This window comes from Parasteatoda tepidariorum, chromosome X2, assembly GCF_043381705.1.
Source record: "Parasteatoda tepidariorum isolate YZ-2023 chromosome X2, CAS_Ptep_4.0, whole genome shotgun sequence".
In the NCBI taxonomy this organism is placed as follows: Eukaryota; Metazoa; Arthropoda; class Arachnida; order Araneae; family Theridiidae; genus Parasteatoda; species Parasteatoda tepidariorum.
This window is the reverse complement of record NC_092215.1, coordinates 30,869,350-30,885,617: the sequence shown is the minus strand read 5'-3', so window position 1 is coordinate 30,885,617 and position 16,268 is coordinate 30,869,350. Positions and strand designations below refer to the sequence as shown.

Below are 16,268 nucleotides of genomic sequence, written 5' to 3'. Positions count from 1 at the left end.
CATGAGACCCTGCCCTGTCGCATAACTCTAATTCCAAAAATATTACAAACCACTAGAAATGTAAGACAATTAGCTTCTAAGTTATCTCCCATTTTCATTAACCACTATTACTCAGATGAATTAGTTGGAGCCCCTAGCGGGGCTGATGCTAAGATAACCAACACATATGAGTATTAACCACTATTTATTTAAATTCCTTTTACTCCAATTGCATTCCAGTTACCTGAAAGAACCACCCTAAAGATCACAATTCAAGACGAATGGGAAAAAGGCACCCAGATATATATTGATGATAATTATGATGATGATTAACCACTATTCTTTACTTAAATATAAACTGGAATATATAATTTAAATTGGAATGTACGCAAGGCAAGGATGCCAACTGTTCCGTTTTCTGCGGAAGTTTTAATTAATTGGTAGCAAATTAAAGAGTAAAACTTGTCGAATTAGGAGGATTACGCCTTCTCTTTATACGTGTCACCCTGAGTTAACCCTCAACGTTCGGCTCAGTTTTTATACTTTCCGGTCATGAATTTTAAGTTACTTTTAATTCAGTATTTTTCATTTTAAGTAATTTTTTCACCACTAAATATCAAAAATTATAAGTATGATATGAAATGCAACGTTAAAGCATCAATCTACTGATTACTATATTAAAAAGTAGGCGTTACTATCTTCCTTCAACGAATTTTTCTATGTAATTTGCGAAATTCTCGAACCCTCCAGTGCCACCTAGTAGCGAAAATAAGCATCAGATGATGGTAGTACACGGGGAAATGGCGAGATCCGTATTGAAATCAGGGGAAAAATGTCTTCGCCCGTGATCTTCACGTGACCCGTAGTGGGGGACGAAACAGATACCCCGCTCAAATCGCGGGAGCCGTACGGGGAGGGTGGAAAGATGGTAGCAGTGATGGAAAAATTTGTTAAAATGAAAAATACTGAACTAAAAAGAATTTAAATTTCAGTGCCTTTAGCAAATGCTTTTTTACGAAGCGGAGGACGTTGGAATCTGTGTGTACGGTCTTTATTTTTAACCCTTTATTTTAGTTTGATTGTGAAAGATTCAGAATAAACATTCTAATTATTTATTTACATTAGCTGAAAATGTAAATAATTAATAGGTGTTTACAAGATAGTAGGGATCAACTGATATGCTACAATTAATTCATTTCAAATTGGAACACCACGAAATATATAAGTTTTCATTTACGAGTGTAGAATTAATATTTTTGAGATAATTAGTTAAGGATACTTAGTTTTAATAATCGGCGCTAGAGCTGCTTAGTATATTGAATCCGAAATATATGACGAAATATAATTATAAAAATTGGAAAATTCTCAGGAAATATAATTTCTAAAAACGTAGGCGACTTATAAAGCCATAGTATAGAATAATAAAAAGTGGCAAAAACTGATACTAATATAATAAAAAGTTATAAAAAATGATAATTAATTATAAAAAATGATGAAAGAAAAATGAAACATTTGTTAGAACGTATTAAAGAAAAATTTTGTTTTGACGTATCTTTTTCAATCTTTCATTCCGGATATTTTTTTTTTCTGTAAATAATGATAATAATTTCTCGAAAAATTTTATAATTTATTTCTATTGCTTTGTAATTTGCTCAAGTTTATGTTTTGTATTTGTCTGAGAATTTTTATCTTTTCATTATTAATAGTTTAACGCACACAAGTATATGTGAACATACGTGTGTGTTAAAGAAAAAGAAAATCAAAAAGCCAAAAACATTTTAACACAAAAATAGTTCTATATTTTTTTCTGTTTCATGCATTTCTATCACCATTTGAATTATTAAAATTTATGTTTGAGTATAATTTATTTTTGTTTTTTAGTATTATTTATTTTAATTTATTTACTCTTCCCTTTTCAGGGAAAATTTTCAGCACATGTCCCATATTATTTTAGCTTTATAAAGATGGAATTCAGATAAAACGTCTGTCAGCGTGTTGTTTGATGATCAGCAGACAAATTTCTTTTATTGTTTTTAATTTTTTTTATCTTGTTATTCTACCCCATCTGCATTTTTAAAATTTTCTTTTGATCTCATCTTGAATTCTCTACTTTTATTTTGATTGTGTATCTACGAACACACACCCGTTTATGCACAAACATATAAGAGTAAAGAGACACCTTATTTTAAACAAAAAATGGCCACTAGTGTGTTATTTCAGGGATCTAAATTTAAAAACAAAAAATATTCTCGAACTACTTTTCATCATCAATAATAGAAAAAAGAATATACACCATTATTGAGTTTTTAATACACCATTATTGAGCTTCTAATATCATGTTGTGTTGCCTGTATTCCTTGTTTCATGAGAATGCTCAATTATGTTTAATTATAAAAAGTATGCGGTGTAGTTTTATTTTCAAACCATTACCTTAGTCCATTAACCAAAACATAAAAATAATCAAAGTAATGGAACAAGACGAAATTGCTTCTGAAATGAAATAGTTACTAAAAACTTTAAATCTTACATTAAGTGCTTGTTGGCATATTTATGAATAAAATATCGACTTTATTGTGTCGGTGGTCAAAAATACATTAGCTTCTCGTTTTTCTGTCTCCTAAAACCTTTTCATAGCGTTAAGAAGTCGCAAGTAACATCATAAAGGTCACATTTTATGATCAATATTTCATCGGTGGATCATACGAAAAAAACCTTAATTATCCTTAATGGAGAAATTTAATAAAGGAATATAGTTCAAAAAAGTCATTGTAACATATTACATGGACTTATATTAAACTACTATAAATAAGTTCGATGTCACGAAATTTATTCGATAACTCAAGTAGTATTCGTTGTCTAAATTATTCTTTTAATTTAGTACAATGATTTATAAGTATTTCGGGAATCAGTCATAAAATATTTCTTAGCATTACCTTCAAAAAAAATCAGCACAAATACTCTGACATAAAAAGTCTTCTGTATTCACATTCATGAAAATATTCCATAGATATAAATCATTTATAAATGATAAAATATTATCTAAATTATAAGTATGCAGATTTAAACGAAATTTATTAAAGGAATATAGTTCAAAAAAGTCATTGTAACATATTACATAGACTTATATTAAACTACTATAAATAAGTTCGATGTCACGAAATTTATTCCATAATTCGTGTAGTATTCGTTGTCTAAATTATTCTTTTAATTTAGTACAATGATTTATAAGTATTTCGGGAATCTGTCATAAAATATTTCCTAGCATTACCTTCAAAAAAAATCAGCGCAAATACTCTGACATAAAAAGTCTTCTGTATTCACATTCATGAAAATATTCCATAGATATAAATCATTTATAAATGATAAAATATTATCTAAATTATAAGTATGCAGATTTAAATGAAATTTATTAAGGGAATATAGTTCAAAAAAGTCATTGTAACATATTACATAGACTTATATTAAACTACTATAAATAAGTTCGATGTCACGAAATTTATTCGATAATTTGTGTAGTATTCGTTGTCTAAATTATTCCTTTAATTTAGTGCAATGATTTATAAGTATTTCGGGAATCAGTCATAAAATATTTCCTAGCATTACCTTCAAAAAAAAAATCAGCACAAATACTCTGACATAAAAAATCTTCTGTATTCACATTCATGAAAATATTCCATAGATATAAATCATTTATAAATGATAAAATATTATCTAAATTATAAGTATGCAGATTTAAACGTTTTTACTCTTAAATATGATTTCAATAAGTAAGAATTTTAAATTAAAGACTGTTTAGGACTTTTCTTCATAACCAAACACCAGAGCTGACATGGTTCAAGGGATAGACCAGTCGTATCCCGTTAATGCGACCCGGGTTCGAATCTCGGCGCTGACTGGTCATGCGATTTCTACGCTCGGCTCCCATCGACAACGATGCTGACAATTATGATTTCAGTTGTTGTTTCTTTCATTTAATTAGTTTTTCTTAAAATGAATTTGCATGTTCTTCATAAAACTTATTTTTTTCATTTTTGTTTACTTTTTTATANAGTTCAAAAAAGTCATTGTAACATATTACATTGACTTATATTAAACTACTATAAATAAGTTCGATGTCACGAAATTTATTCGATAATTCAAGTAGTATTCGTTGTCTAAATTATTCTTTTAATTTAGTACAATGATTTATAAGTATTTCGGGAATCAGTCATAAAATATTTCCTAGCATTACCTTCAAAAAAAAAATCAGCACAAATACTCTGACATAAAAAGTCTTCTGTATTCACATTCATGAAAATATTCCATAGATATAAATCATTTATAAGTGATAAAATATTATCAAAATTATAAGTATGCAGATTTAAACGTTTTTACTCTTAAATATGATTTCAATAAGTAAGAATTTTAAATTAAAGACTGTTTAGGACTTTTCTTCATAACCAAACACCAGAGCTGACATGGTTCAAGGGATAGACCAGTCGTATCCCGTTAATGCGACCCGGGTTCGAATCTCGGCGCTGACTGGTCATGCGATTTCTACGCTCGGCTCCCATCGACAACGATGCTGACAATTATGATTTCAGTTGTTGTTTCTTTCATTTAATTAGTTTTTCTTAAAATGAATTCGCATGTTCTTCTTTAAACTTATTTTTTTTTCATTTTTGTTTACTTTTTTATATTATATTCATCGAAAAATGTTTACGAAACTATTTATAAAATCGGTGCTATAAGTCCAGTACCACAGTAAAGCAAGTTGTTGAAACGATTACGTTGGAATTCAATTAGAAATCTTAACAAAATTTACATATAAATAAGATTTTCTATGAATCAAATTAACTTATAACTTTTTGATAAACGCTGTAATGCAATTAAGAATCATGTTTTTTAATTATTCGCATTCGTTACGCATAAGGTTATTCAAAAAAACTGTATTTATCATTCAAAAATAATGTAAACAAAATATTATAAAGATGATAGGTGCAATCTTGCATTCCAAAATATTTTGGAAACAAATCGTCTAAGTTACGCAGTTAAAGGAAAAATTTATTAATAACGTTCCTTAAAAATATTGAGCACCCTTAAAAATATTTTTAAGGAAATTATATCAGTATTCTGGAAGGAAGTTTCGAATTTTAAAATGTATATTTTTACCTTTAACTTTAAAATTAAAATTTAGGTACTGAAGATACAGCGATTATATACATTTATTTGGATTAAGTATTGTGTTGAATGCGAGCATGTAAAAATATTTTTTTTCTTCATTTCGTTACCATTTATCGATTATCTTAAGAACGTATGAGCTCTGTAAAATATTATTAAAAAATTTCAATTCAAACATTTTACTAAAATGTAATTTAAATTATTTAATTACATTTGCTGATTATATTTTATTTGTTGATAATTACACCAATACCAGTTTTCTAATGCTTTATTAAAAGTCAAGTTGTACAAAATATCCTTAAAATCAAAAAACGAACTTTCTCTGTAAATATAACAAGAAGTATTGTGTGTACACTTTTTTTATACGAAATGAGTATACACGTAATTAATTATATATTTATTTACCTACTCATTGTTTTCGAATATTAAAATCGTATATCTGATAAACTTTTATAAAATAAAATAAAGCTAGAGTATCATTCACAAAGAAAACATTTTCATTATAAAATTAAAAAAATTATTAGTTTAGTTCGAAATTAATAGTAACAAATAGCAATTTAATTACAAACTATAATTATTTTCGCATCATTAACTATTGTATACTTATTCGTTTTTCAAATTATTCATAGTTTTTAAGTTTAATTATCATAATTGTTTTTTAATTAAATTTCAGCAATTAATAGAACAACATAATAACATGCTTGTTTAAAAAAAACAGAAAGATAAATTTTTATGATTGTAAAATTCTTCCATTGGTGAAAAAATATTTTAGTTTAAAATCGACTTCAATAGTACATAAAAATTACTTTAAGAAAATTAAACATGCTTTATTTAACAATTTCAAGTTAATGTGAGATAAAAGCAAATATTATATTAGCTGCGAAACTAACGTTTAATCTAATTTTTTTAAATGAATTTAATTCTTTAGATAATCTTGCAAACGTTGATAGTTTTTTAAAACAAATTAAAATGTTACTAATTTTTGCTAATTTTACAATTATTTATTTTAAAATAGAAAAGTGCTTAAAAGAAACTTACATTTTGAATTTCATTAATTTTTAAGTTTAGGAATAAAATTTAAATTATGAAATTGTATTTAAAATTCAATGAAAAGTAATTACGAAAAATTTAGAAAAATTAATTGTCCTGATATTTACCAACAAAAAAAAAGTGAAAAAAAAAGTTTCATAAAAGTCGTGAGCTTTCTGAAAACAGTGTAATGGGGGAGGGGGGAAATAGAATGTTTCTCTCATTTACCACTGTAACAATCTCTGTAATGATAGATTGTAATGATAGATTTCACTTTTATCTTTAGTTTCAAGAAATTTATGTAGAATTTACTACATTAGTTATGCAATTAAAAATGCTATTTTTTTCTTAAAACGCACTAAAATGCTATACAAAACATTTAAAATATCTGAGAAAACTTTAATATGTGACATAAATATTTAAATATGTATTATATAGTAATGTTATAAATAAATATAAATGGAGTACTGGGGAAAAATTATATGAATATTATGACTGGATAAGTAAACGCATATGTAATGCCCTTATAGGAACGAATCGAATAAATATTTTCAAGTGGTAGTTTATTAATTGTGATTCTTGGTTTAATAAATTCAATTTAGCAGATTTTTATCCACCACTATTTCTAAACAATTCGTANAAACATTTAAAATATCTGAGAAACCTTTAATATGTCACAGAAATATTTAAATATGTATTATAAAGTAATGTTATAAATAAATATAAATGGAGTACTGGGGAAAATTATATGAATATTATAACTGGATAAGTAAACGCATATGTAATGCCCTTATAGGCATTACATATTTCTTAGCTTTAAAAATTTCTTTAATTTCATAAATTTATTTATTTTTTATGATCAAAGAAAAACTTCCTGCTTTTATTAGGCAGTATTTTTTTTAAATTAACAAAACAAATATGGCCACATTTAAAAATTTAAAAACAGATTAAATCAACAAAATAAAATATTAAGCCATCATTTTAGTGAGAAGAAGAGAGTCTTTTCAATGGCATCCCTTTTATATGTTTTTGTAACACTTATTAACACTTTGAATGCCATGGAGGTCACCGGTGAAGCCAAGATTATTAGAAACGCATAATTCGAGTATATTCTTAATTTTTTTTATATTATTATCGTTGCTAAAATGGTTTGAAGAAATTAATACATTATAGAACACACAAAAATAGTTTTATTAACCCTTTCGCGCCGACTGTCACAAATACGTGACAGCATGAAACTGTATCAATCAGGATAAAAAGATAAAACTGGTAATCAAAGTAATTCATTAGCAGTTTATTTGTGGGCGGAGTTATAATTGTTTGATTTATTTAATTCACCATTACTTTGTTCAAAATAAAACTATTTAGTTATACTTTGAACTAACATTGATTATATATATGATTAAACTAACAATAATTAAAGAAAAAGCAAAGTAAGTCTGTCAAATTAGCAACGACTACATTTAAGTTACCGCTTTTTATTTAATTGCAACTTGATTCTGATTTTGTACAAATGCTTTTCTGAATCACCCGTCCCCAAGGGGTTAATAGACAAAGAGATGCCAACTTGCTCCGGACTGCGAATAAATATTTTCAAGTGGTAGTTTATTAATTGTGATTCTTGGTTTAATAAATTCAATTTAGCAGATTTTTATCCACCACTATTTCTAAACAATTCGCAGGCTTATATATTTCACCAGTTTTTTCAGATATGTCATGATAAATATTTTAAAAACTAGCAAAATCTGTCTAATATTTGCAAATTTAGTTTGTAGTTATTTACCGTGTGGTCAGACGTGCAAGCCATGTAAAATTAGTGTGGCATTCAACGTGTTAACAACCGGACAGAGGGGCCATCTGACATACGAAAACCACCTAATCCCAATGCCAAGAAGTTCGAATATTTAGTAAATGAATAGTTGCTAACAGACCTATAGAAGCATTTGAAAAAAAATCCAAAATTTTGTGAGTTATCTATAGATAATATGGACACATATAAAGCCAACTGCTCATTATTAATATTAAATTTTAAATATACTGGATACAGCTGAATTACCAAAAATGCAGCTAAAATTTAATGTAACCATGTAATCGAAACAGTTTTGTGGTAACAGAAATAAACTAACTTTAAAAAAAATAAAGTTAAAAATAGTTTTTAGTTTTTGATTAGTCACTACACTGAATTAATGAGTTATAAATTTGTACTGAATTAAAAAGTTAGCCGTTACATTGATCGTTAAGAAAAGAATAAAATTATTTATATTTGCTTTTAATAAAATGCAATAAAAATTAAATAATTGAGTTAGTTTAACTGTAATAGGATTAAGAATGATTAAAACAGTTAAATTTGTGAAATTAAATTATAAAAGCTAAGAAATATGTAATACCTATAACGGCAACATATCATATATAATCGGAAAAATTTTTAAAAAAATAAAAAAAGGAAATTCTATTTCACATTCTAATTAGGAAAATTTTCCTTAAATTCAACACATAATTAACTATTATACCTAATAAAGTTTTAAAGAATATCTTCTGTAGAAGTTTCATGGAAATTTCTTAGAGATTTCAAAAGAATAGCAAATATTCCATTGGGAACGACGAATTATTACTGAAAATGTGAACTGCTCTGGAAATAGCTGATTTTGCAAAAAAGGAAAAATCGTCTGCAATAGATAAAGGATCTTTAAAATGGATCATTTGTAGCTAAGGCTTTAAAAGTCAAGGTTTCCTCTTTCTTCAATGAGTGATTCTACACACATAAAGGTCAAGAAATCAACTTAGCGATCGATTAAAAATCATAAAATATTCACATTTTCTTCCAAATAATGATTCTACCTGAGTCCTAATAAAAAGATGATAAAGTCAAATTATGTATTTGTCATTGAAACAGTCATTAATCTTAAGAAGCGTTTAGTTTAAAACGATATTTAATATTTATGAAGAGTTTTCAACAATTTTTTGCTTTCGGGTAATCCAGATAGTGTTAAAAGTTTATGCTTTTACTATTCTATTATTTTGTTTAATATCAGAGGAAGCAAAACTGCTTTATTCTTTCTGCTGATTCCCAGAAAATAAATTTGTTTCTTGAGAAATTATACTTCTTCGTATAATAAATGGCCATTAGATATAAGAAGCCTTTAGATTTTTTTAACCGAATCAGGGGAAATAATAATATTATTATTTTTCTTGAGTTCTCTAAAATAAATATTTGCCTTTGGAAATTATTTTAATTTTCAAACCAAAAAGTAATCTTAGTTTAAAACGATACTTAATATTTATGAAAGATTTTCAACAATTCTTTTTTGTTAATCTTGATATTTTTTAACGTTCATGCTTTTACAGTTTTATCATTTTGTTTTATATCTCATGAAACAAAACTGCTTTATTTTTTCCCCGATTTCCCTGAAATAGCAATTTTTCTTGAGAAATTAAATTCTTCTTCATATAACAAATAACTATTAGTTATAACAAGAAGGGTAAACAATAATAATATTATTTTCCCTGAGTTCTCTAAAATACGTATTTGTTTGGGGAATTAGACTATTTATTATGACAAAAAGTAATTATAGTTTCAACCAATATTTAATATTTATGAATCATTTTCATCACATTGTCTCTGATTAATCTAGATATTTTTTAAAGGTCAATGTTTTCTAACAGAGCTCTGTCTTAATAAATTACAATGATTCTGTATTTGAGAAACTTTCAGACAAGTCAGATGAAGCAATATCATTACACTCTAATAATCATTAGTCTTAAAGCCTGGAGTTTAAAGAGATATTTAATAATTATGAATTGTTTTTGTCCTATTGTTCTGGCAAATCCAAATGCCTTTTTTAATGCTTTATGATTTTACAGAATTTTGTCGAATCAAAAAAGAACGATTCTGTTTTGCATTCTTTATCAAAGTTGAATGTTTCTATATTTATTGCCAAAGTAGTCTTATTCCTCCAAGCAAAATAGGGGATGATAATATGGCTTAAAATAACGAAAGTTAATGCTAACACTTTATTATAATCATCAAAAGTACCTCTTTAGTTTATATTGTGTTTATAAGAAAAGAAAAGAAAACAAATAGAAGATAATAAGACAATTTTATGATGTTAAAAAATTCACTTTCAAGAATTACATAGGGGGAGAAAGTGGACTGGCTTCGAACGCTCAGGAACAGGCACCCATTCTCAAGACTCACTGAATTAGGAAGAGAAATTAGATTTGAAAAGGAAAAGGCAAAGTTGCATATGGAAAAGATGAAAATAAAAGCGTCCTGAACGCTCGAAATATGTTGAGTTTTTTCATCTTTAAAATTTTTATAGCAAAATGAAAATTTTTACATTATTCAACAAGTCTTTCCTTTACAATTTTTTGGGATTATTTGTTTCATGATAGTAAGTTCTCAAAAGTTTTAAAGGCATAGTTTGACGAAATCAATATTAAAAGGAAATATGAAAATTTTTTCCGGTGTCTGTTAAACTTAAAAAATACTTTCTTATTCTTTTTAAATTAAATGAATAAAGAAATACTTTTCAAATTCATTCAAATGATTCATTCAATTAAAAAGTTTTCAAATTCATTAAATTTAATGATTTTTGCATCCAAATCATTTAAAAAATAAAAATATTTGTATTTGATTTCATTTCTGTCTCCCCATATTTTCTTTTACTTTTATAGTTTAACTTTGTTTTAACCATTAATAAACCTTCAAAATACTGTTTAAAAAACACTTAAAATGAGGTTAATAAGCAAATTGAATAAGCAAATAAACAAATGGAAAAATAATTTACTAAGAAAAGTGAAACATTTATGCGCGCAATTATAAAATTAGTTTATCAAAAGATAATTTCATGCAAAAAATACTTCTTAAAAAATATTTATTATTTTTTAGTATTTTATTAAAGAATAGTCAAAAAAATTCGAAAGTAGGGTACAAATTTTTTACATCATTTTAAAGTTTCTAATTTTACATGGCAAAATACAAAATTTATGCGAAATCGGAATTTATTAAAATTTGATTTCTCAGGAATTATTCAACCGATTTCCCTCATATTTTGCATTTTGACGTGTAAAGTTGCATACTTTAAAGAGATATAAAAAATTGTGCAACTTGCAATTCAAAATTATATAAATAATATTTTATAAATAATATTTTATAAATAATAAAAATTATTATTATGCAAATAATAAAAAATAATGGATATTTATTAATTGTTTTTAAATGGATATATTTGGATAAACGAATTTTATAATTATAAGCAAAGAAATTTTCAATTCGCTTAAAACGCTCTCGAGATATAACGGAATGCGCAAAAAGCAAAATTAACACTATGGGTTTCAAACCTTGGACAGTTGTCCTGACCAAATTATGGGGACTATATTTCCCATATTGTGACTATGCGTCCCTATATTTTGGGGGTCTAAAATCCAAATCCGTCTTAAAAAGGGTATGTTTATTCAGAGAAAGTACAGTTTTCGTCTGATTTCGTAACTTAAAAGTTCGTCTGCGCTAATTAATTAGCATATTTGAGGTCACCCCCCTCGAATCATTACATTTCAGTCATTAAAAAGTGAAATTCTGATCATTAGATTAAAAGTTATTCAGGGTGGGCTTTTTTTTTTATTTTGCTCACTGTACATCATGTTCTAGAATAAACAAGCATGTTTTTCGACTGATATGGATTCTTGACCATTAAATATTATATAGATTCTTGACCGTTCTTGATTGTATGGAATCTTGACCATTCTTGATCCAATAATTCTGCAGAAATATTGGGATATTATCTTCGATATGGTGAGTATATAGAATATATTGTCCCAATATTTCAGGCAGGAGAGCCGTAAAACGTTTTGGTCGCCATAACGCTAATTTTCCTTTTTTGCGAATTTGGTCATTTGTCCAAAAATATATAGCAAACCAAAAAAATTTTACACAATTCTAAAATTTACTTATCCAAAGATCATCCCATGCAACGAATTATTTTTATAATTATTTATAACTTTTTATCATTTAATTAACAAAAACGCAAACTGCTCCGAATATTTTAAGAAACGGTTGAGAACTATAAATTAAAATTTGCAGATTTTCGATTAATTTCCCAAAATTTCTAAAAGGCTCAACGCGGTTTAACTGTAACAGAGTGAAGTATCACGTAATCCTTTGAATTATTTAGAAGTAGTGATGAGAAAAATCGAATCTATAAATCGAATTTACTTAGCCAAGAATCATACATTCGAAGATTACTTCTCGAAAATATTTATCCCATGTCATCTCTGAATTAACTAATGGCTGGAAAAAAATTTGAATATTAAGGTATACAAATTTGCTATTCGGTGAGTCGAAAGACAAAAATTACAATTTGAAGACAATCAGTCGAATAGTTCTTCAGAAATTAAAATTTAACATACGAATTATTTGAGATAGTAAAATATACAACGAATAAAATTGAGAGGAAACTGATGAAACCGCATACCTGCCAACTTTCACTCTTTCCAAGAATGGATTTTCAGAGTGGTTGTAATACAATTAACGAAAAACAATCTGACTCAAAAATATATTTATATTTTGATCCCGTTGAAATTCGCTTGGGCAAGGATTATCATGCTTTTATATATTTATTGTAATTATTCATATGTAGTGGTAGTCAAACTCATTTATAATTATCATTATAATTCAAAAAGTTAATTGCAATAACATGAGTATTGCTACCACTTTAAATATGAAAATAAAATCTTCCGGAAAATCCGGAAGAGTTGGCAGGTATGAAATTTAACTTAATGTTAACGCAACACCTCCCTTCCCTTCCACCACATATTATCCAATTTAGATGAAAGAGCAGATATCCATACATGGATAGGTACTCTGAAAAAAGTTGATTAGTTAGTTGGCAGGTATGAAACCGTATTTTCCAAAATTGGTCTTCTCCATATAGTTTAAGAGTAAAAAATCCAAATCCATCAAAAAATACGCATGTTTAATCAAAGTACTTTTTAAATCTGATTTCGAAACTTAAATGATCTTCTGCACTCATTATTTAGAATATTTTTAGGATTGGCTATCTAATTATTGAGAATAAGTCCTAGTACTGGATGATCTGATCATTAGAGAAAAACTTATTCAGGATGTTAGCTTTTAATTTATTTATTTATTATTTGTTTGTGGGCTGTATAATTAGTCACGGAATGATCACTATTGAATAAAATTGATCCACCAATAAATTGTAATAACATTAAATATAACATTAAATGGTAATAGCATTGCAATAATTAAATATAAAAAACAACAATTTTATGTAAAAATACTGAAAATACGACATTACTTATAACCATATATTATATGGTATTATACAAACAAAATGTTCAATAAACTTTTCTTTTTAGTCATTTGAAGATCTTATGACTTAAGAATCTAGATTTGTATGTTTTTTTCTCCTCATTTTTATCAGGAATATGTTGTACACTTTATAAAATATCATATATGACTTTACATTGCTTCAAAAATTTTAATAAACTAACATTGAAACGAAACTAAAAATATCTTCATAACTTTAATTGATTCATAAATTGTAAATTCTTCAATCATTCGCCAAAAGGATACATTTTTATGCATTTACTCTTTTAAAATATACATTTCCAATGTTTAGAAAAAATTATAAAGCAATTTAAAATGAAAAAATATATTATAAGTATATTCTGTACGGATAATTTTTAAATTCGAGACGAGATAAAATTGATCATTGTTGGTGATTAACATTGCCTAATTTCTGTCTAAAACTGTAAGAGTGAAAAAATATAGTTGACTTAAATAGTAAAATACAAACTTTTAAGGTTAAATACGCAATAAAGAGCGAAATAATAAACCTATACATAGTCGCATCGCCTTCAATACTACCAAAGAAATAATTATTAAAAATTTTAGCAAACCTAACTCATTCTTTTTTATCAAAAAATGAATATATAAGAGTTAAATTATAATATTTCTTAGCAAAAAACGAATATTTTGTTTATGATAATAATAATATATAATAATAATATAAAAACTTATATTTGAAGGTTTAGTTTCAAACTAAAGTGGTTGAAAACAAAAATAAATATTCAGTTAGCTAAAAAATATGTATATTATTGTTTTTTGCGTTAGCACTTTTTTTTAACATCTTTTAAATTTCTGACATTATTGGTTTAAAAAAATGCGGCTTTTTTTATATTTTGCAGTTACTTTTTGAGTGCAATTAAGTCCTTTTTAGGCTTATTAAGGCTCTAAATTAAAAAGACCGGAATCCTGAAAATAATAATAAGCTGGTAGTAAAATTTCTATAATAATAAGTGAAAACTCACTCCTATGAATTTTAATTTAATATTCTGAGAACATAAATCTGTCGTAAAAATTCTCTAACAGAAATAAATTTTTAAACAATTAAAGGTAAGTTTTTGAATGTTCTTTTAAGTAATATTTCTATCAGTTATTAAGTTTTTTGAAGACGCTGATCACACTTTACTTTAAATTATATTAAAGAACGTTTTTGTTCCAAAAATGGTAGTGCGATTGGAAAACTTTATTGAATATTCAGCATTGCAATATTCAAATACATTTCTCACCAACTGTTCAAAACATCTACAAAAAATTAAATTTGAAACTATACACAAGCGTAAAACGTATGTTTTTGATGATTTTAAGCAAACTCAGTAAATTAAATTTTTCTAAAATTGTAATAAACTGTTTTAGAAAAATTAATGCAACGAAACGAAACGTTAAAAGATATACTCTAGATTCAATATTTTTTTTTAGTTAAGAACAGCAAATAAATATGTAATTTTATTATAATATAGTGAGGAATTAAGCTGACATATTTATTAAAAAATTTACATATTAATTAAATAACCATGATTTTCTTTAAAAAAAAAGACTGAAAAGAATTTTTAAATATTTTTAGTTGTACTTAAAAATATATATAATGTTTAAACCAAACTTTTATTCATGTACACAAATTTATATAGATAAAAAAATGCCTCTAAAACTTGTTAAGACTACACACACAGTAATAAAATACGTTATTTTATTCCAATATGGTGACAAATTGAGCTCCCGTATGCATTTAAATGTTTTCACATTTATTAAATAACCATGTTTTTGAGTAAAAAAAATGAGGAATCTAAAAGTAATTTTTAATTATTTTCAGTTGTATTTGAAAATATCTCTATTTTTTAACTCAAACTATTGACATTTTTTAGTGTACACAAAATTATACAGATAAAATATGACACTATAACTTGTTAAAGCTACGTACATTTTATAAAAATAATTTAGCCCAACACAGTAATAAAATACGTTATTCTTTTCCAATACAGCGATAAATTAAGCTCACATATGCATATAAACTTTTCCAACCATGTTTTTAAGTTAAAAAAAGAAAACTAAAAATAGTTTTTATTTATTTTCAGTTGTATTTGAAAATATTTATACTGCCTAAACTAAGCTTTTAATATTTTTTCGTGTACACAAATTTATGTAAATTAAATATGCCACTTTAAAGTTTTAAAACTGCATATATTTTATAAAAATAAAATTCATAAGACATTTTTAACAAGCTATATTTTATTCCCGTTTTTAAAAAACTCATTTATCCCTTTTCAAAGTAAATGCATTAAAATTACAGGGAAAAAAGATATTTTGAAAGCGATCCTAATACCAGAAACGACACACCTGAGCAAAAGAGAAACAAAATAATCCTTTTTCTTACCTGATCTGAGGTTTCTGGACAAAAATCCCTAAACACGTGAAAAGTCCACTTTAAGCGAAAAACCCCAGTAGAAAGCGTGTTAGCAATCTGCTGCTCGAGATGGCTTCCGTCAACTCTGGTGACGTAGCCGTGACGCACTTCCGTCAGGTCTCTGAAGAATATTTTTTACGAAATATTATTTTCTCCATTCATTTTCTGTTTGACTTTCTATCATTTTTATTTTTTGCTGGAGTTGCTTTTAATGGTTTCACAAATGAGAATGTTTTGCATCTTAGCAATTTATTTCCGACTCTAAAATATTATCATTTGCAAAATTGTGCATGTTTATATTCAGTTTCGTTTTTGATATCGTTATTTATTTATTTT

At 26.2% G+C, this 16,268-nt stretch overlaps 1 protein-coding gene across 1 annotated transcript in view; it reads right to left on the bottom strand.

Annotated features, from left to right (window-relative positions):
• The window catches only part of LOC107440923 (dual specificity calcium/calmodulin-dependent 3',5'-cyclic nucleotide phosphodiesterase 1A), a 535,122-nt gene extending 519,144 nt beyond the window's left edge, over positions 1–15,978 (bottom strand). The window contains exon 1 of the mRNA XM_043040985.2: positions 15,903–15,978. The gene's annotated coding sequence lies outside the window, so the exon portion shown is untranslated. The remainder of the gene's footprint in view (positions 1–15,902) is intronic.
• Positions 15,979–16,268: the final 290 nt, after the last annotated feature.